Genomic DNA, 21096 nt, shown 5'->3' with positions numbered 1-21096 from the left:
CAAACTCTTGTGTACTTCCCATCTACTCTCATTACCAGGAGAGGACAGAAGTCCCAAGATGCCAAAAAAACCCAATGTGGGCTGTCCCTCCCCAGGTTTATTTGCTGTGTTCTGTAGGCAATGGCCAGCCTCCTGTCCCAGCCATTGGCATCCCTGCACTGCCCTGCTCATCCCCTCCCCAGCTGACTTCCCTCTCAATTTTGTCAGCATAAGTGCACATGAAAGAGCTCTCTAACCCAACTGGTGGAGTGATGAGAGCTACAAAAATAAATGTAGCACTGCAAGTGTTGAGGCTGACCCAGATTACTGTGACAGAATTGGGTTAGGGAGCACCTCCAACCTGCAGTTATGCTGGCAGATATGAGCCGGGATAATGCTTAGCAGGGTGGGAAAGGACAGCTGGGGCAGGACAGTGCTCTGGAACTGGGTTCATCTCAGGCCAGAGGAGCACATTAACCCCTGATTCAGACAGCACCTGCTGGCAAGAGAACATCTCGTTTCCTATCTGCATGAACTGCCCTACAGTACAAACATTCAGGAGGCTTCTCACAATGGCAGCGAGGCTAAAAGAAGCAATGGAGAGAAAGAGGGACAGGGCAAGAAGTTGGTAAGAGGTGAAAGTGGTCCTTGCTTTAAGGTCTACTCAAAACACTTCTGAACTACACACAAGTAAGAGAAACAAAACATCAGAAAGAGTTGGGGCTTACTCAAACCAACAGAAGCTCCAAGCTACAGACGAACTCTGCCACCTCAGCAAACACCTCTGAACTCAAGTCCAGCCCTCACTCAGCATTAGCATTTCCCCTCTCCCTTAGTACTCTTGAGTCACTGAATGCCAGACCCTTTCACGTCTCTGCAGCCTGACTCTGGTCATCTGTTAGAGAAGCTCACTCAGAATACAGGAACAATTATTGCACAGAAAATCAGGTTCCAGTTCCTTGGAAACCCCTCCTGTGGCTGGTTGTTAATCAAAAGCTATCGGAAGGAAACCTTTCTTGTACGGGAACAGAGGGGAGGACAATGCCTCTGCACTTGTCATTTGGGGGAGGGAAACAACCAGCCATCCAGCAAGGCAAAACTGTGTCTTTGCAGGGAGAGGGCACATGGCATATCCATCCCAAAACACCAAGCTCAGGAGAGGAAGAGAAGATAGAGAAGAAAGGGCAGAAAAGCCAGCTCTCTTCTTCCAGGCTGCCTGGAGCTTTCCTGGCAGGGTGCCTCCAGTGAGAGAGGTGTCCTGCTCAGAGTCCCAGTCAGGGGAAGACACCACAGGCACACAGCCTGGCCAGGAAAAACCTCTTCCTCAGCACTGGCACAGAATTAAGCTGTGATATTAAAGGGAGTCTATTTGGTCAACAAGTTGTATGAGCTTAAAACCCCTGCAATTATGCTACACAAGCTGGATCCCACCTATGAAGCTCTTGCTGCTATTCCACATGAATTATGTGTGTAGAGGTGACACAAAGCACTCCTTGAGTAGCACTGTAAGACCAGCTGGAGGGTGTTAGTTCTGTAGTATCCTCTGGAAAGCCTGGGCTCTGTGTCATACCATCACAGGCCCTCTACCCTGGAACTGATTCCAAGTGCCTGTTGCTCTTAGCAGTGCTCCCTCAAGGCTTGACTTTAGAACATGCTTCAGGTGGTCAGAAGTATCAACAGAGGAAATGTGCAGCGGGAAGATGGGAAACTGAGCACAGGCATCAATGCCTCTCTCAGTTCTGACTGCATGCTTGGAGAAAGGACTGAAGCACAGGGAGAGTCTCTCTCATTTCCAGCAATATTCCATTGATTTCCTTCACACAAGGCAGTTCAATAACTGGTCTCCCTAACAGATGAAACTTCAACTCCATACAGACAGGGATCTCAAGTAAATTACTGATGAGTCTTAATTAAGCAGTAAGATGGCACAGCCCACATAGTCAGGCTGACTGATGGCACCCCTTGGACATGCACTGAGGCACAGGGCAAAATGAAGAGCTTCCATTCCACCCCTGGCAGGGCACTCAGAAGCAGGATGGGAGCTCCAAACCCACCCTCGGGGTAGCAGCATAAGTGAGGCCTTGAGAGGTGCCCTGGCTGTGACCATGCAGCTCCCAGGTGTTTGCTGGCAGGAACTGTGTCCCTCAGAGTCTTCCAAAGCAGAGGCCATGTGGTTGCATTGTTATTTGCAGCTCACTTGCACAGGCAAAGAGAACACAGCAGTAAGAGCAGCAGAAGCAGGGGAGAATGTGGGCAATGCAAGACATTCACCCAGCAGAGAGATGCCCTTGCAGATCCCCGGAACACGCTGGGGTCTTCAGTGCAGGCCAAAAGCAGTTCTGCACCTTTCAGAGGGCATCATTCTGATTTTGTTTATAGCACTGTACATTAGGAGGGACTCCACAGAGGTCAGCAGAACTAAAAGAGTGTGAAATTGAGGCGAGGGAGAGCAGAGGGGGGGAACGAGCTCCATATGTCTCTCCCCTTGCACACCAGCATCAGAGACTGCTTCCTGGATCACCAAAGCATGCTGCAGCCCCTTCTGTTTCCCGCTGACTATTAGCATACAGCTGCACCTCTCAGGAGAGCAAACAGAAAGAGTGGGAGTTGTGGTGGAGTGTTTTTCTGGAGCTGTTTTGGGGGTTGGTTGGGTTTTTGTTTCCCACAAGAGGCAATATAAAACACACAGAAGAGGGAGGCAGACAAAGCAGGTCCTCAGCTGCGGCAGTTCTGTGCAGCTTCATTCCGGGCAGTGGAATTGTCCAGATTTACTGCACATGGTTAATTTACACCAATCTCACCCCACTCCTCTTCTCCCCTGGTTCCAAAGATCTTGAAAGCAAGCACTGAAAACAACATCTAAGACCAAAGAAATTCAAGGGGCAGAGAACCTTGCAGAATGAGAGCCTCAATGTCTAACAACGCAAAGACTGCCAGAGAGGAAAGGGGAAGGTAAAGGACACTCTCAGGAAACTGAGAAAAGTTCCTAGTGGAAAAGGCATTGCAGCTGGATGGTCCTGAACTGCTCACATCACCTCTGAGCCTCTTCTGAGAAGGGGAAAAAGTATGTTTAAGTGAGTGAGGAACTCCCACTCATGCAGGTTGGTGATTATGGAAGCCCATGGATCATAGGTTACGTTCCCATTTCCTCCTTGCTCAGTCTTCCCCTGTCCAGCACCCCAGGGCTCTGTGCCTCCATTCCTGCTGTTTTTCCTCTGCCTCACCAGGATCCCTCCCTCTCACCACCACAGGACCTGCCTGGCATCTCCTTTAGTTGTTTGATCTCCTTTCCTCCTACGTCCCTCCCCCACTGATTTTGTGGCTCTGCCTTCAGTAGGGGGGAGGTGGGTGAAGAGAAGAGCAGCTGGCCAGTGGCGATGAGCACGAAGGACTCCAGCCCCAGAGAGAACCGTCCTTGCTGTGGCTCTCCAATCACTTTCCATCTCTGTCCACCCTTTCAATCCAACTGGAAATGTCCACAGTAGGCTGCAAGCTTTGACAACAAAATTCAGAGAGATCTTTTCCATGAATGAAGCTTTTCATGGGAACTGGTTCTTGGAATCACATAACATGGTAGATTGTTACCTATGGCAGCTGAGGAGCAGCCAGATCAACTGTTCTACCATGGCCTGCTTCTGACAGTGCTGAGCTCTGTCTGAGGTAGGCAGGCAGAAGCTGGCAACCTCTCCAGACATCTTCCTTTAATCCAACACACGGTGTGAGTCAGCTCCTCTTGACTAGGTCAGGATGCCCTGCTAATTTCTCTCAGCATCAGCACTGTGAAGTTCCCCACCGAGCTTGTCAGGACTGCATACTGGCCCCTCTCCCTTTTGCCTTTCACTCTGCCACCCTCCCCACGTGCCGCTGCAGGCATGCACCCCCCATACCAGCTATTGGCAGCCCAGTGACACCCATCCCAGCAAAGCTCTCCAGTGCAGACCTAAATTCTTTGGGTATTGCACTCTTTAGTCTGCCTTCCTGATGTAAATGAACTCTGGCAGGGGAAAAAAAATGTTTGTTTTTATGCTTGGGGTTGGTTTAAGTACAGCTGGAAATGTCAGAGCAGAATCACAGCCTGACTGACAATGAAACACCAGGCAGTGTTCCTGGCAGAGATCTCACATGAAGTACCAAGGTCTAATTTCTCAGGCAAAGCAAAGCAGGCAGAGCCAGCAGGCAAGAATTTAGAAGAAAGAAGCAAAGCCCCTCAGGAGAAAACAATTCTCTTATGAAATAGATCCTGGCTGACGTACGTTAGCTGATAGTGCTGCACCCCAGCAGCAGCCACTCACGGCAGTAAGAATCCTGCTCTCTACTGAAGGCCTCTGGATAAAGCTGCCAATTGTGGAATGGAAACAGCTCCAGTGGAAATACTTCACTTTGGCAGAGACAAGGCTGCCTAGGAGGCTTGCTCTTTCCCTTTTTCCCCCCTCTTCTCCCTCAGCCAGGAGCTGTGATGGTCTGAGACATGCAGAGGCACCAAACCGTCCTGTGCCTCACACCAATGCTGCTAGCTCGGGAATATTATGGGATTATTTTTTAAGATGTTCTTCCTGTGGCATGGAAGGCTGGAAGTGAGAAAAAAGGAACTTAAGAGGATTTCCATACAGTGTGTTTGTTACTCATCTTGTTGCTGCCTCAGCGTGTGGGATTTGTGCGCATTTAAGATATCAACTTAACTATGTTCCCTTCGCTTCACTGCCTTTCTTTGCCAGCTGATGGGATGCTAGGGTGAGGTAAGTGGATCAAAGAAGATTTAAAGTAAATACCACTTAGAATACAGGGCAAACAGCATCCTGCTGGTGAGGTGGCTAGAGAAAGGGCAGAGGAAAAGGACAATCACCTGCTGCTTGAGTAAAGGGTGCCTCTCTGAAAGATTAATGAGAGAAGAAAACAGCTGTCCTGAGAAAAATCACCTCAAATGTTGCCAGAGACTTCTGCTCTCAGCAGCCTCTTCTTTTACAGCACTGCTGCCCTCAGCTTTATTTGGTGATGCCTTTCAGAGTGTGCTGAAAGATGTTCCAATTCTCAGGAGGGTAACACCAAGCAAGTCCTGCCTTGGGCCAGGCATCCAGCAACAGAACAAGGGGACACAGCCTCAAGTTGTGCAAGGGGGAGGTTCAGGCTGGATATGAGAAGGAAGTTGTTGGCAGAGAGAGTGATTGGCATTGGAATGAGCTGCCCAGGGAGGTGGTGGAGTAGCCGTGGCTGGAGGTATTGAAGCCAAGCCTGGCTGTGGCACTTAGTGCCATGGTCTGGTTGATTGGAAAAGGCTGGGTGCTAGATTGGGCTGGGTGAACTTGGAGGTCTCTTCCAACCTGGTTGGTTCTACGATTCTAAGACTCTATGATGGAGTTTGCCCCACTTGTACTGTTAAATTCACCAGACAGACCTCTCCAGTGCATGCCCAACAGAGTTTGCCTTTCTTCTTCTCATTCTCAGGTATTTTCTTCACAGGTACCAAGAAGGTAAAGCCAGACCCTTGGTGCAGAAGCACTGGCTCCACACTCAGGGCCCCAGCTCTTTTGAGTCCCACTGTGCTGGTCAGTGTACTCCTCAGTTCTCCACATGAGAGCTCTGCCCAGGGAGCAGGTGTGTGGCCTGACCTTCACTCTTCTCTGGTCAGGAAGGCAGAATCTATGATCACACACCTAGGATGGCCCCTTTTGAGGAGCCTGAGAGTGTGCAAGTAGTACACAATTTAGAGGAAGGAATGAGACACCCTGGTCTTGAAAGCAATGAAGATGGGGGTCACTTCTCCCACCGGAGCAGAATTTTGTCTAAGGAATACACCAGTGGGGAGAATCTAGAAGAAGAAACATCTCTTTATTCCTCTCTCTCTCCTCTCCACCTAGACTTTGGAAATGAGAATATTTATTACCAGTGGTAAATTGGAAAAGGTATGGCTCAGTGAAGGGGAAAAGTCACTCTCACTTCTTGCAAAAATCTTTTCCTAACAGCTTCAGAACTTATGGACCTGCCAAAATAGCTGTGCGTGGGGAGGAACCGGCGGGATGGAGGCTCCGAGCAGGAAGGAGGCAGCTACAGATCCCGCAAGCACTTAGCTGTCTGTGGACCACTGCTGACACCTCCCCCAAGACCCCTTTGAACAGCATGTGCCACCTGACAGTCCCAGCTGTCACCATGCCAGCAGCTGTGCCCACAGCATGTGCCAGTGTACCTGCCCTTCTGTCAGCAAGGTTAAGGCTGGCAGGGAAAGGAGGGCAGCAGGAGCTCTGGCACACGTTAGGAATCAAACCACGTAAGCAGGAGCTGTGGAGCGTTGGCGTGCTGCTGGCTAGCAAACGTCTGAGCCCCAGCAGTCAGACAGGCACAGCTGCTGTGTCATGCAGGACAGGACACCTCTGCTCTTCTCTGAGCCTCCTGCTCTTTGCTCTCGAGTCACAGCCCAGGGGCACTGGGCGAGATGTTAGGAGACCCAACTGCGTGTGGCTCAAGACAGGTCACTCCACCTCTGGCCCTCTGTTTCTCAAGGTCTTGCAGCCCTAACAATTACTCCTGCATTATCACTGACCCTCTTTGTTCTCCTGTTTACAGTACAGCTCATGAGGATGCCATGTACCTCTTTTATCCAGTTTTTTTAACCTCTGTTGTTTACCAAACCCCACTTAAAAGGCTGGAAATATTTTTTTCTCTGTTGATTTCTTTTCCCATTTGGTGAACACTGATTTATTTTTTCCCTTGTGTTTTTAATGGAGCCTGAAATTAACATGAATCTGTTTGTATTAGTGCAGTTTTAGTAACAAAGTTAGGTAGCTGTTACCTTGGAAACAGAGCTCTGGTTTAGCAAACACCTTCACAAACATTAGGGCCTACACAAACAGAAGTCTAACCCCACACTCCTGCACAAAAGCTGGGTGGATGCTGGTAGGAGGTGTGTGCCACTGCCCTCACTGCTTTGCCAGTACCGTAAGTCCAGAGCATGCTGGCTGTCTGACGGTGTAAAAAGTGCTCTAACTTGGTTGTTTCACAATGTTCAGGTTTTTGCAAGTGCTGCTTCTCCCTCTCCATCCAGCAGTGCCATGCTGCCAGTCAGCATTAAGGATTCACTGCTGCTTTTCACTATCCCTTAATTGCCAAGCTCATCCGAAGCACTTGGCTTAGCTGTGTGAGCCTGCGAAGGGGCAGGTGTTCTGCTGGCACCTCTGATTCCACAGCAACACAACATCCAAGACACTGGGCATGGCTATCAGAGCCACTAGAGTCCAGAGGAGGCCATAAGGATGATGTTGGAGCACCTCTGCCATGAGGACAGGCTGAGGGAGCTGTGGGTGTTCAGCCAGGAAAGGAGAAGACTGTGGGGGAACCTCAGATCTGCCTTCCAATAACTAAAGGCATCCTGCAGGAAGGCTGCACAGGGACTTTTCCTGAGGGTGCCTAGGGAGAGGACAAGGGGGAATGGGTTGAAGCTGAGGGAGAGCAGGTCTAGGCTGCATCTCAGGAAAAAGTTCTTGAGTGTGAGGGTGGTGAGACTTTGGAACAGGCTGCCTAGGGAGGCTGTGTCTGTCTCCTCTCTGGGAGTGTTGAAGGCCAGGATGGACAAGGCCTTGAGTCTAGTTGAGAGGTGTCCCTGCCAATGGTGGGCAGGTTGGAGTAGATGAACTCTGAGGTCCCTCCCAAGCTGAGCCATTTGTGATTCTATGAGCCTAAAGGTGTCTCAGCCACAGTTGCTCAGACTGCAGTTAAAACCAAATAAAACTAAAATGCTGTCCTTTTGAGGTTTGCTGGGGTTTGACTGTTTCTGGCTCCCAGTATCACCTTCAAACAACACAAGCAGCAGCTTTGCAAAACGCCAACTGGCTGGTCCTCATTAAGCTAGGTGTGGAATCCTCGGTGGGCAGGCAGCAGCACAAGGAAGCAGGAAGGGCCCCGCTCGGCGCATCCTCCGCACTGACACATCCAGCATGCCAGGTGAGTAGCCACCACATTTGAGGAGCAGTTCACCAAGCAAAGCAGAAATGATGTGTGTGCAGGACATAATTACAGCAGTAATGTAATAACACTCCATGTTAGCTTATTAGGGGTGCATTCTGCCCTTGACATGCCTACACGACTCCCATTAATGTTAATTGGGGTTAGGCATGTGAAGCAGCAGCTGAACAAATCACTAAATTAATTACATGTAAAGTACCTGTTTCCATTTTTTTTAAACCCACTGATACATTTGGGCAGCGAAAATGCTTTTGTAGCGAGGAATAAACTAGCAGAGGCTGGAGGAGAAGATATATGCATGAGACTGCACGAGCTGAAAACCCCATTAAGCAAAATGAAGTTCTGACAAATAGGCGAGGGATAGTGGCAACAGTAGCTCCTGGACAGGGCTTCCTCAGAAACCCTGGGGCTCTGTTTGGACAGGCTAGGAGAGACCTGCTTGTCTGTAGCACCTCCTGCAGAGGAGGTTATCTGGAGCTTCGGCCGACCAAGGTGTTAAATAGCGGCTCAGCAAGCCCGGGCAGCGCCTATTGTGCGAGGAGCAAGGGCAGGCTGGCATAAAGCATGCAGCTACTAGTTTTTTTCTGCCTGGCAATCACCACCCCCACCTTCTGTCCAGGAATGCTTTGATCCAGGAGATGTGATGACAAGGATCAGTGTGATGACAGTCTCTGCATATGGTGGGCAACGTTTAGATTGGAAATTCAAGGCGTGTGTTTCACTGAAGGGTCTCGTTCTGCAAACACTTATCCCAGAGACTGAAGGGTGGAGACTGCTGCACAAGAAACCGAAGCAGCTTCCTCTCACTCTTCCTTTGTCTCGTTTTGCATTTAAGCACCAGGAGCTCCTGAGCTTTCAGTACTCCTGAGCTGTTAAGACTGTAACAGAAAGTGCTTCCTGGAGAAAAGCAGGGGGTAGCAAATACCCTCCATCGTCTGTGCCTCTAACCGTGCCTGCCAACGCTACACTTGGAACAGAGCTGGGCTGGCAGCCTTTCCACACCAGGAACCCCCTGGGATCCCCTTCTCAGCAAGCAGGATCTGGAAGGGATTCCCCCACCCATCTGGCAACCTGAGAAGGCTGCTCTGGTCGTAAAACTATGGCACCTGTTCGTGATGCCCCGCTGGGAGCATGGGCAACTGACCCACATTCGGCCTTCCCAAAATAGAGCAACATTCACGACAGAACCAACAGCTCCCCTGGCCACAGACTGGAGGATGTCTGACCTTTGACATCTTTACTTTGCACGGAGTAAACAGCCTCTCTGGTTTCATCTGCACCTCTCTCACAGAGCAGCTCCCGGAGTGCTCCCGTTACAGCGAGCGCTGCAGGCCCGGTGGCACTGGAGCATGCTGGACGTGCTCAGCCGTGGAAAGAGGCCTGGCTTCAGAGAGTGACACTGACAGGCTCGTCCCCTGTCTGACAGCCTACAGGGCACTTAAGTTCCGCCTCGAAGATAGTGTGGACACAGCTGCCAAAGTGCAGCCAAGCTAAGGTGGGTCAGCTGCACTGCAGATGGGGTGGCCAAGTTAACTGTCAGCAGCATCACCTTCTGTAACTCTGCAGAGGTATTTACACCCATCTGCTTGTCACCATTTGCACTCAGCAGGGCCCTGCCATCGCTGGGCCAGAGGCAGGTGCAAGGAAGGTGAACAGGCTCTCAGGCTTGGCAGGGAGAGTAGGAAAACGGCAGCTTTAGGCAAGACCTCAGTGCAGTGGCCATGGCATCACCCTTGGTCTGCACTGCTTCGGCAGCAAGAGCAGAGCTATTCCTACAGCTCCTACTCTCCTCCAGGAATAATGAGCAGTGATGGCTCTGCTGCCATGGCACCTGGCTTGCCACTGCCTGTCTGCCTCCCAGATGAGGCCAGGCAGCCTACACAGATATCATAGAATCAGCCAGGTTGGAAGAGAGCACCAAGCTCAGACAGCCCAACCTAGCACCCAGCCCTGGCCAAGCAACCAGACCATGGCACTAAGTGCCCCAGCCAGGCTTGGCTTCAACACCTCCAGCCACAGCCACTCCACCACCTCCCTGGGCAGCCCATTCCAATGCCAATCACTCTCTCTGCCAACAACTTCCTCCTCACATCCAGCCCAGACCTCCCCCAGCACAACTTGAGACTGTGTCCCCTTGTTCTGTTGCTGGTTGCCTGGCAGCAGAGCCCAACCCCACCTGGCTACAGCCTCCCTTCAGGTATTTGTAGACAGCAATGAGCTCTGCCCTGAGCCTCCTCTTCTCCAAGCTAAACCCTAGCTCCCTCAGCCTCTCCTCAGAGTGTTTCCTTGTGACAGGGAAATGAATGTGGGACAGAATAAAGCACTCTAGAGACAAGACCATGTTTCCTTCCCCTCTCTGCCTGCTCTTTGGCATGGGTCTCAATATTGTCTTGGTGGAACTTCATCGGAAGGACAGTAGTATTCAACTGCAGAGATGGAGAAGCTGTGCTCACTGCCTCAAAACCCTCCAGAGAGATGGTGCTCAAAGCAATTGCTGTGCTGCAGCAAAGGCACCCCGCTCAGGTAAGATGGTCTCCCTTACCTTCCTGGCACACTGCACTGCATGCACTGCTGTGAAACTGCAAGCTGTCGTGGAGAAAGGGCTGGCCCCTGCCTCAGAAAGTTAAAAAGCTACCACCTAAAAGAAGAAGAGAGTATAAAGAATGGATAGTCAGATGCCAAGTAAGAATTCTGATGCTTACCTTGAGATGCCCATGTTTAACACTACAGTGTATGGCTTGCTTATCCAGCTGAGTCTACAGGCTTAACTACTGCTTTCAAAGGCATTCCAGGTTATGGAATTGGTATGTGAAGGTGGCTCCTGTGGACACAGGACTGCTTGTCCATCCACACCTACACTCAAACCCTCAGTTACTGCCCACTTGTTTTAAAATGCAACAAAACAAAGAGAAAAGAGACAAGGCAGACGCTCAGCAGCACCTCCTGTCACAGCTTTAGGAGGGCTATTTTAACCACTTCATTTCAGAACGAAGGGGCTGGCACTCAGGAGAAGCTCTGAGCAGCAGGCACCCACCAAAGGGCAGGTTCATTGTCCCACACCACGCTGTGCAAGTTTTACTCCTATCAGGTCAGATTCAGGTACCAGAAAACCTGACTCACCTCCAGAGCGAGTTTTTCGTCTCCAGCACCGACATCCACCTCACTGCAACCTCCTTTCAGGTAGTTACAGCACAGCGACAGGATCTCCCCTGAGCCTCCTTTTCTCCAGTCCCCTCAGTCACTCCTCTTAAGATCTGTGCCCCAGACCCTTCGACAGCTTCACTGCCCTTCCCTGGACAGCCTCCAGCATCTTAACGTCCTGCTCGGCGTGAGGCCCAAAGCTGAACGCAGTGTTTGGGGCGAGGCCTCAGCAGCACCGAGTCCAGAGGCAGGGCCACTGCCCTCTGCTCCTGCTGGCCACACCACTCCCGGGCCAGCGGCCCGAGCACGCTGCTGGCTCATGCCCAGCCTGCTGCCGGCCTGCTCCCCTGCTGCTCTTCCACCGGGCAGCTTCCAGCCACACTTCCCTGGGGTGGTTGTGACCCCAGCGCAGGCCGCAGTCGCTGGCCCTGTTGAACCGCTCCGAAGGCGAGCAGCAGTGGTGGCAGAGTGCCGCAGAGCGAGAAGGCCGAGGGAAGGAGGGAAGCGGCGAGAGACCGGCAGGGGAAATAAGTAAAAGCTGCACAAAGCAGAAATAGCCAAACCCCAGCGCTGCGCCACGCAGCTCCTCTGCGGATGGCCTGCGCACACCGCGCGGCGGGGCCCGGGGCCGGCCGCACTGCCCGGGGCCGGCCGCACTGCCCGGGGCCGGCCGCACTGCCCGGGGCCGGCCGCACTGCCCGGGGCCGGCCGCACTGCCCGGGGCCGGCCGCACTGCCGAGCCGCAGCTGCGGGGCCAGAGGGAGCCCCAGCACGAGCCCGGCCGCCCCGCGCTCCTGCACGCTACTGAGCCGGCCCCGGCGAGCGCCTGCTGCTGCCCGCCCCAGTGCCGAGCCGTGCCCCGGCTCCTGCCCGCCCCAGTGCCGAGCCGTGCCCCGGCTCCTGCCCGCCCCAGTGCCGAGCCGTGCCCCGGCTCCTGCCCGACCCGGCGCCGAGCCGTGCCCCGGCCCCTGCCCGCCCCGGCGCCGAGCCGTGCCCCGGCCCCTGCCCGCCCCGGCGCCGAGCCGTGCCCCGGCTCCTGCCCGCCCCGGCGCCGAGCCGTGCCCCGGCCCCTGCCCGACCCGGCGCCGAGCCGTGCCCCGGCTCCTGCCCGCCCCGGCGCCGAGCCGTGCCCCGGCTCCTGCCCGCCCCGGTGCCGAGCCGTGCCCCGGCTCCTGCCCGCTATTGAGCCGGCCCAGGCGAGCGCCTGCTGCTGCCCGCCCCAATGCCGAGCCGTGCCCCGGCTCCTGCCCGCCCCAGTGCCGAGCCGTGCCGGCCGTGCCCCGGCTCCTGCCCGCGCCGCTCCCTGAGCTGCGGCCGCCATCTGCCGTCCCGCCGCCGCGCTGCAGCCGCCCGGCCCGTGGCGCCCCGGCAGGTTGTTAGCCGAGGGCAAGGTGTGGAAGCCCTCTGGCTATGGAGCTCCTGGCCTCGGCGCCTGCCCTCGCCCAGCGCGGGGCTCGCTTGTCTGGCAGCCCTGCAGCAGCGGGACCCGCACCGGCCCCTCGAAACCGCTGCCGCCGGCGTACGGGGAGCGCCGTGACTTAAGCACGGGGGGGGGCCGCTTGAGGCTGGCGGAGCACCAGCAGCCTCCTCCCACTCGTTGCAGCCTTTCACAGATTAGTTTGGCTGGAAGGGGTCTTTAAAGGTCATCCAGTCCAAGGCCGCCGCAGCGAGCAGGGACATCCTCCACCAGATCAGGCTGCTCAGAGCTGCATCCAGCCTGCCCTGGGACGGGGACTCTGCCACCTCTCTGGGCAGCGTGTGCCAGTGTTTCACCAGCCTCCTTGCAAACAGTTGTTCCCTCTTTCTGAATCTCCCCTCTCAGTTTAAAACCACTGCCCTGCCAAAGCAGGCCCCGCCAGGAGCCTGTCCCTACCTTTTTTACAGTCCCCTGAACCACAGAATCAAACAGGTTGGAAGGGACCTCCAAGCTCAGCCAGCCCAAACCATCACCCAGCCCTGGCCAGTCAACCAGGCCATGTGTGACCTGAGCTAGATTGGGTAGTCCTGCTCTGGCAGGGGGGTTGGACTGGATGATCTCTTGGGGTCCCTTCCAACCCCTGACATCCTGTGAGCCTGGGATCCTCTCCCAGCCTGTCCCATAGCTGTGACCCCTCCTCTCCCATCCAGTCCCCACAGCACAGCTCTCAGATCACGTTTTGGTGGCTCCTGAGCCGACTCTGGCAGGTCCATGTCCTTCCTGTGCTGAGATGTGTAAGCCCTGTGAAAGGAGCATCTAGCTGAAGTGAGCCAAAATTTAGCTCTGGTGTTCTGTTAGTCCTTTAACTGTCAGGCACAAATTAAGGCTGAATTTGGCTACGAGTGCAAATCTCCTGGGTTCCCTTCAGTGAGGAAAGCCTGGATGGGCACAAACAGCACCAAGGATCAGTTAGGAGTAGCTGGAACCAGCCAGGGGCACAGGCCAGCAGAAAGGGAAACCCTACCCACCTTTTGCTGTGCTTTTCCCTCTGCTGTTGGTGTGCTGACAGGAGTCATTTGGCAGATAGATCCCAAGCTGATGTAAATCCTCATCCTACTGTCCCTTCATTTCCCCTCTCAAATACCCTAGCCACAGACTGCTCCCTTCCCTTTGCACTGCAAGCAAAGACTGATTTATTCTCCACTGTTCTTGGAGCAGTAAAGTGACAATGGACAAATAATTAGCACCACTGCAGTCATCCAGACCAACTCCCTGCACTCAGCAGGGACAGAGAGTCATGGAATGCATTAGGTTGGAAGGGACCTCAAAGCTCAGCCGGTTCCCTAGGCATGGACACCTCCCACTAGAACAGGTCACTCAGGCCTCATCCAACCTGGCCTCAGGTGATTCTGTGCTCCACAACCTCCCTGGGCAACCTGTGCCAGTGCCTCACCACCCTCACTGCAAACAGCTAAGCCTGGGCTGTTCTAAGTGTGGACCAAAGGAGGCCCCAAGACCAGCAGAGAGGTTTCTCTGCTCATGTAAATGCTGTTGCCTCTCACTGCTTGGTGCTTTGCTCACACACAGAGCAGCCAGGATCCAGGCCTGTGGGCTTTGGGAAAAGGCAGTGAGGCCAAAGAGGACATTTACTTGGTTAGAAGATATTTATCCCTCTGTACCTGTATCCCTTTAGGTATGAATAGCAATGGCATCCTGATGCCAACGCTCATTGGTCCACCACCCAATGCACAGCTACCCGGAAGGGAAATGAGCTCAGTGTACAACCGAGGAGAGCTCTCTGGCAAAAGGGAGAGTGCATAAAGAAGGCTGTTGGTAAGAATTATTGATAAAAGACTTACATGTTTACAGCAGCCCATTCTGGACCTTGAAGCATTTACACGCTGGGTTCCTCAGCCCTAACTGCAGCCACTACAGTAGCTGCTGTCTGATGAAGAAAATTGATTTGGAAACCTCTCTGATTCATCTACAAAGTGCTAATACTTTCTGCACTGAAACAGGGTCTGCAGCACAGGTGAGGGCTCCTCATCTGTGTGCAGGAGTGTTGTCCCTTCAAATCATCATCCACAGAATTACAGAATCAGCCAGGTTGGAAGAGAGTTCCAAGCTCAGACAGCCCAACCTAGCACCCAGCCCTGGCCAACCAACCAGACCATGGCAGTAAGTGCCCCAGCCAGGCTTGGCTTCAACAGCTCCAGGGACAGTGACTCCACCACCTCCCTGGGTAGCCCATTCCAATGCCAATCACTCTCTCTGACAACAACTTCCTCCTAACATCCAGCCTAGACCTGCCCTGGCACAGCTTGAGGCTGTGTCCTCTTGTTCTGTCCCTGGGTGCCTGGCAGCAGAGCCCAACCCCACCTGGCTACAGCCTCCCTGCAGGTAGTGTAGCCAGCAATGAGCTCTGCCCTGAGCCTCCTCTGCTGCAGGCTGCACCCCCCCCAGCTCCCTCAGCCTCTCCTCACAGGGCTCTGCTCCAGGCCCCTCAACAGCTTTGGCGCCCTCCTGTGGACACCTTCCTGCACTTCAACATCTCTCTTGAATGGAGGAGCCCAGAACTGGACACAGCACTCCAGGGGTGCCCTGAGCAACCTCCCTTGTCCTGCTGGCCACACTGCTCCTGAGCCAGCCCAGGATGCCATTGGCTCTGCTGCCCACCTGGGCACTGCTGCCTGTTCAGCTCCTCTCTACCAGCACCCCCAGGTCCCTCTCTGCCTGGCTGCTCTCAGCCACTCTGTCCCCAGCCTGTAGTGCTGCTTAGGATTGTTGTGGCCAAAGTGTAGAGCCCTGCACTTGGCCTTGTTCAATCTCATCCCATCCATCCATGCTGGAGTTGGCTCTCTGAGCCACAGAGCTCAGTAAGGTCCCTCCATGTGTACCTGTGTGTGTGGTGCTGAGCAGCTGCACTGAGGCTGACACCCAAGGTAGAAGCATTGCTTTCTTAGAGCCTACACAAACTCTCAAGCACTGAAAAGTGGCTTTACAGAAAGATTACCATCCACACATGAAATTTCTAATTCACTCAAAACCCAAACCTAGCTGCTGCTGCCAGCATGAACTCCCTGAACTCCTCTAAAGTGCAGAGGAGCTGGGAGAACAGTGGAATGCCATTCACAGGCACTCTGGCCTCTGCCAGTGCCAATCTAAAGCTGAGGTTGAAGAGAGCAATAGAGGTTTGCAGAGGTCTGACACGATGCAAACACCTGGCTGAGTTTGAGGGACAAGACAAATGCTCCTGGAGCGCAGTGAGCAGGACCCTGCTCTCCCTGCAGGGAGGATCTGCTGGGTGAGCTGGGGCTGTAGCAGCTAAGAACTAAAGAGCAAATGGCCCAAGAGGCACAAGGGAAAATGCACTGGGACCCAAAGAAGAATCTCCCTTGATCTGCTGGACACTTCTTAATGCCCCCCAGGCTCCCACTGGCCTTCTTGTCCAGCAGGGCACATTGCTGTGCCATGGATGCTCTCCACCAGCACTCCCAGGTCCCTCTCCACAGGGCTGCTCTCCAGCAGTCACCTCCCAGCCTGGACTGCTGCAGTTTATTGTTCCTGCCCAGGTGCAGGACTCTGCACTTGTCCTTGTTGAATCTCACTGGGCTCTCTGTGCCCAGCTCTGCCTGCCCAGGTCTCACCGGGTGGCAGCACAGGTCTCCTGTGCCCCAGGTAACCAGCTAGCTGCTGAGCAAGTCCAACTGTGTGTCCAAGGGTGGGATGAATTTTCCCAGATGAGGTCACTTTAGCTGTGGCTTTTGGCATCACTGCAGCATGGCTTTGCTGTTACAAGAGTCCTAGGAATATCAGCTCAGCATGCCTAATGAGAGAAGGAGGGAACTGTCCAGCCCTCTGCCCTAAGGCAGGATCAATTATAGCCAAATCATTCCTGACAGATGTTTGTGAACCTGTTCTTAAAAGTACCTGGCAATGAAGATCCCACAACCTCCCCAGGCAATCTGTTCAGTACCTGAGCACTCTTGCACTAGAAAGCTGCTCCTAATGTCCTCCTTAAATCACCTTGCCGCGATTTCAATCCATTCCTCCTCTTTGTATTCCCAGTGGGCACAGAGAACAATTTCTTGCTCTCCTCTCTGCAGCAGGCTTTACCTACCCGAGGAGCAGGAGCACATCCTCTGCATCCCCTTTCAGCAGGTACACAGCTGCAGCCTGTCCTCCCAGCTCATCTTTCCCAGGCTTCTGCTTTCTGCTGCACTTGCCTGTGTTTTCCTTCTTCCAAGTGCAGTGCACAGGCTGCAGCTAAGGTCTGAAGCAGAGAGTAAGCAGGGTGAGAGTGCTTCACAGTTCCTCTCCATGACACAGTATTTATGGAGAGGGTATTGCCCTTAGCTTTCCTCACACCAAAGCCTCTGCTCAGTTTTCCATTCTCAGCACTCAGAGCTCCCTTCCTGCAGGACGAGCACCGAGCCAGCCCCTCTCGTCACCTCTGTGTGCTGTGGGCTGTAAGAATTTGGTGGCAAGATCCTGGAGTGCCCAATCCTTACATTCACTGAATTTAAACCACTTACCCCAGACTACCCAGTGCAGAGCTCAGGTGTCTCTCAGAGTCATTTCACTGACAGCAAAGCTGTAACAGCAGCAGTCAGCCCAAACTGCCCACTCAGCACAGAACCGATTACATTGGGTGATTCTGTGCTCCACGACCTCCCTGGAGGTGTTCAAGGCCAGGTTGGATGAGGCCTTGAGCAACCTGTTCTAGTGGGAGGTGTCCCTGGCCATGGCAGGGGGTTGGAACTGGCTGAGCTTTGAGCTCCCTTCCAGCCCAACCCATTCTCCGATTCTATGATCCCTGCTCTGGGGATGGCAGGGGGGAGGGGAGACTCTGGCAGCTGAGTGGTTTGTTTCAGCTTAGCAGGGCAGAACAAGGCAGCCTAGATGCCAGGGCTCTGTGTGCCTCAAGTAGTCACTGCCACAGCAGCCCTTCCTTGGTTTTAAACCAGAAGCTGTCACTGATTTCACAAGGGCACATCAGATTTGTGACACTTCAGATGCTCCCCTTCCACTTGGTAACCAGTTTGTGTTCTCAGGACAGCAGAATTCCACATCTGTCCCATCGCACTCTGGTGTCAAAATAGCTCTGCAAACACCTCTGCATCTTCATCAGCCTCCTTCTCAGCCCAGAGCTGCACCAGGGCCTTTTGCTTTTACTCAAAGTAGAGTTTCAGGAGTCTCTGATTATTGCTTTTTGTAATCTCTGCCTTCTTAGGCAAAGATTAAACCAATCATTTCTGGCACCAAATCCAACACGAGGCCAGTGGAGAGAAACCATCTTTGAATGAGCTCCTTTGCTTTTGAGTTAGGCCTGGCCAGGGAGGTTGTGGAGGCTCCTTCTCTGCAGACTTTCCAAACCAACCTGGATGCACTCCTGTGTGGCCTGCCCTGGGTGATCCTTCTCTAGCAAGGGGGTTGGACTGGGTCACAGATGTCAGGGGTTGGAAGGGACCCAAAGAAATCATCCAGTCCAAGCCCCCTGCCAGAGCAGGGCCACACAATCTAGCTCAGGGCACACAGCAACACATCCAGACAGGCCTGGGAAGGCTCCAGAGAAGGAGACTCCACAGCCTCTCTGGGCAGCCTGTGCCAGGGCTCTGGGACCCTCACTGTATAGAAGTTCCCCCTTGTGCTGACCTGGAACCTCCTGTGCTGCAGCTTCCATCCATTGCTCCTTGTCCTATCCCAGGGAGCAGTGAGCAGAGCCTGTTCCCCTCTCCTGCCCCCCAGCCCTCAGATAGTTATAGACATTGATTCAATCCCCTCTCAGCCTTCTCTTCTTCAGACTAAGCAGCCCCAGGTCCCCCAGCCTCTCCTCACCAGGCAGTGCTCCAGTGCCCTCATCATCCTCACAGCCCTCCCTTGGACCCTCTCCAGCAGATGCCTGCCCCTGGATGATCTCTGGGGGTCCCTTCCAAGCCCTGCCAGACTGTGACTCACAGATTACCCCTGCAGACTGTTTTGACTTTGCTGAGCTCCTGGCTGGTGCCAGCTAACCTGTGTCCAGAGCACACTTGTTTTGTGCTGCTCTCACCTGCAGGGCCCTGTGTGTGGAGTGCTCAGCACGTCCAGAGCACACTTGTTTTGTGCTGCTCTCACCTGCAGGGCCCTGTGTGTGGAGTGCTCAGCACGTCCCTAGAACCACTCTTTCACCCTGGGGAGCCAAAGTCAGCAGCTGCTGCAGCCTTTTCCTTAGCAGTGCCACTTTCCACTCTCCTGACATCCCCCAGCCTGTCAATCACTCCTCACCTCGCAGGGATGTTTTCAGCCTCTCTCCATCCCTTCTTGTCTCCCACAGAACCCTCCCAGCTTCCTTCTTCCTCCCGCGCTCTGTTTTTGCTCAGAGGTATACAAACCATCTGTGCCTCGGTACAGTGTTCTTAAATAGCCTGCAGGCAGAGCTGGATGGTTTTTAAGTGCTTCTCTTTGCCCTTCAGCCTGCTGTTAACCATCTTCCTCACAGGTTTATAATCTGCCCTTTCAAGGTTGGTTGTTCCCTTGCAGTCCCTCCGGGAGCAGCTCTTTCATGCTATCAAACGCAGGAGCGTGCAGTGATCACCCTTACCCCACGGAGCCTCCACAACACCTCCCTCTTACATACTCTGCCTATGACAAGGCAGCTCCCTCTTGCCCATGGCCTTAACTAATCAGGCACTGCACTGAGGGCTGCCACAGACTCATGGAGAGGGAATCCTTTGCCATTCCAGTCCATATGGCACCAAAGCCACTTTACATCTCCTGACGGAGGACGAAGTGCTTCTGCCAGCTGCTGGCTTCAGCTCCAATGGGAAATACAAAGTGGCAGCAGGGTAGGCACTGCACAGTTCCCTCTTCTGCCATCTTCCTGACTGCCCCACCCATTTTTGCCAGGAGAAAGTTCCTTCTCAGGAGCTTGCTCAGAGACTTTATTGGTTCTCAAAATCTTGAGGAACTCCACAGGAGGCTGCACTCACTCAAAGCCCTGTGGTGCTGCTCCCCCACTTTTAATGCTGCCACTGGCAAGGAAGTGGGGTGGAAGGGGGAGGTCTACAGCATGAAAATCACATTCTAGGCTGCACCAGAAGCAGCGTGGACAGATGGAGAGAGGGGATTCTGCCACTTTGCTCTGGTGAGACCTCACCTGTAGTACTGTATCCAGCTCTGGGGCCCTCAACATAGGAAAGACATGGACCTGATGGACTTAGTCCAGAAGAGACCACGAAAATAATCAGGGAGCTGGAGCAGCTCTGCTGTAAGCACAGGCTGAGGGAGCTGGGGATGTGCAGCCTGCAGAAGAGAAGGCTCCAACAAGACCTAACAGCAGCCTGACGGTACCTGAAGGGGCTACAAGAAGGCTGCAGAGAGACTGTTTGCAAAGGCCTGCAGGGACAGGACAAGGGCAATGGTTTGAAATGAGAGCAGAGCAGATTGAGATTGGATGTGAGGAACAAGTTCTGCAGCATGAGGGTGCTGGAACACTGCAACAGGTTGCCCAGGGAGGTGGTTGAGGCCCCATCCCAGGAGATATTCAAGGTGAGGCTGGACAAGGCTCTGAGCAGCCTGCTCTAGTGGAGGATGTCCCTGCTGAGTACAAGGGGGATGAATTAGATGACCTTTGGAGGTCCCCTCCAACCCAACTCACTCTCTGAGCCTACGAACAATCTCTTTGCAGTTTAACTCCTTGCTGTAGGGACCAAGGGGTGGTAGTGAAGAGGCAGCTGCTTAACTCCAGCCCTCCTGCTGGCTGAACGCACAGGGGACTGATTTATGGCATCCTGCCACAGCAGAGGGCTGTAGGCGATTAAGCAGCTGCAATGCACAAACACTTGCTGAGACTGCATTTGCTAGCTCCTGTGCTGCACCAAAGGTACTGACTCTCTCCAGGCAGGCCTCCTGGCCTTGAGACCACAGCTGGCTCTCTGCAGCCCAGGGCAGTACGACTCTGTTCCACCCTACAGCATGGGGGAAACAAGCAGCTGACACCATGGCACCACTGCCTCCTGCTGCACTGCAAATCTGCAGCTTCCTACCTGCAGCATAGGCTGAAGCACTGTGACAGAAAGACACTAACTCCTGTGATCCAACTTGGAGAGTATCACCAAAGCAGCTAAGCACAGGCTCCTTGCTTCCTGGAAAACAATCAGAGCTCTTGGCTCAGCCCCTCCTGATCAGGCCACTGATATGGACACTGGCTGCACAACAAATTGCCTTTAAGAAAATCAACCCCATCAGCCAGGCTAGAAACACAGGCAAGAGGAGGAACTCCTGGGCCAGCTGCTCACATACACATTTTCCTGCTCCTCTGTCCCATTTCTCTCTCATACTGCAGCATTATTGAGGGCTCACCTTGATTCCCATCATTCAGAGAAAGACTCTGTTTGTTCAAGAGAAAGGTGAGAGACCTATTCCTGATGGCATCCAAGCACCATGGTGAAACAAAAGCCTCCATTGCAAACACCCATAACAACACCACCACCACCACAATAAAAAGGTTCCACTGCAAGCATCCAGTGCTGTGATGCCACTGCACTTCACCAGCTCTGTTCCAGCTCACTGCTCAGCTAAGAACAAGAAGATCTAACACCACCATCAAGAAATGATTTAGCATC

General features: G+C 53.6%; 1 long non-coding RNA gene across 2 annotated transcripts in view; it reads right to left on the bottom strand.

Annotated features, from left to right (window-relative positions):
• Positions 1-11441, bottom strand: part of LOC135189403 (uncharacterized) — a 147531-nt gene extending 136090 nt beyond the window's left edge. Inside the window, exon 1 of one of the 2 annotated variants that reach the window (XR_010308063.1) lies at positions 11053-11441. This is a non-coding gene — a long non-coding RNA (uncharacterized LOC135189403). Of the gene's footprint in view, positions 1-10474; positions 10504-11052 lie in introns of those variants that run through there. The other variant, XR_010308064.1, reaches the window with a different exon arrangement.
• Positions 11442-21096: the final 9655 nt, after the last annotated feature.

The sequence above is a fragment of the Pogoniulus pusillus genome, chromosome 32 (genome assembly GCF_015220805.1).
Source record: "Pogoniulus pusillus isolate bPogPus1 chromosome 32, bPogPus1.pri, whole genome shotgun sequence".
Classification (NCBI taxonomy): domain Eukaryota; kingdom Metazoa; phylum Chordata; class Aves; order Piciformes; family Lybiidae; genus Pogoniulus; species Pogoniulus pusillus.
This window is presented reverse-complemented; position numbering and strand designations above follow the sequence as displayed.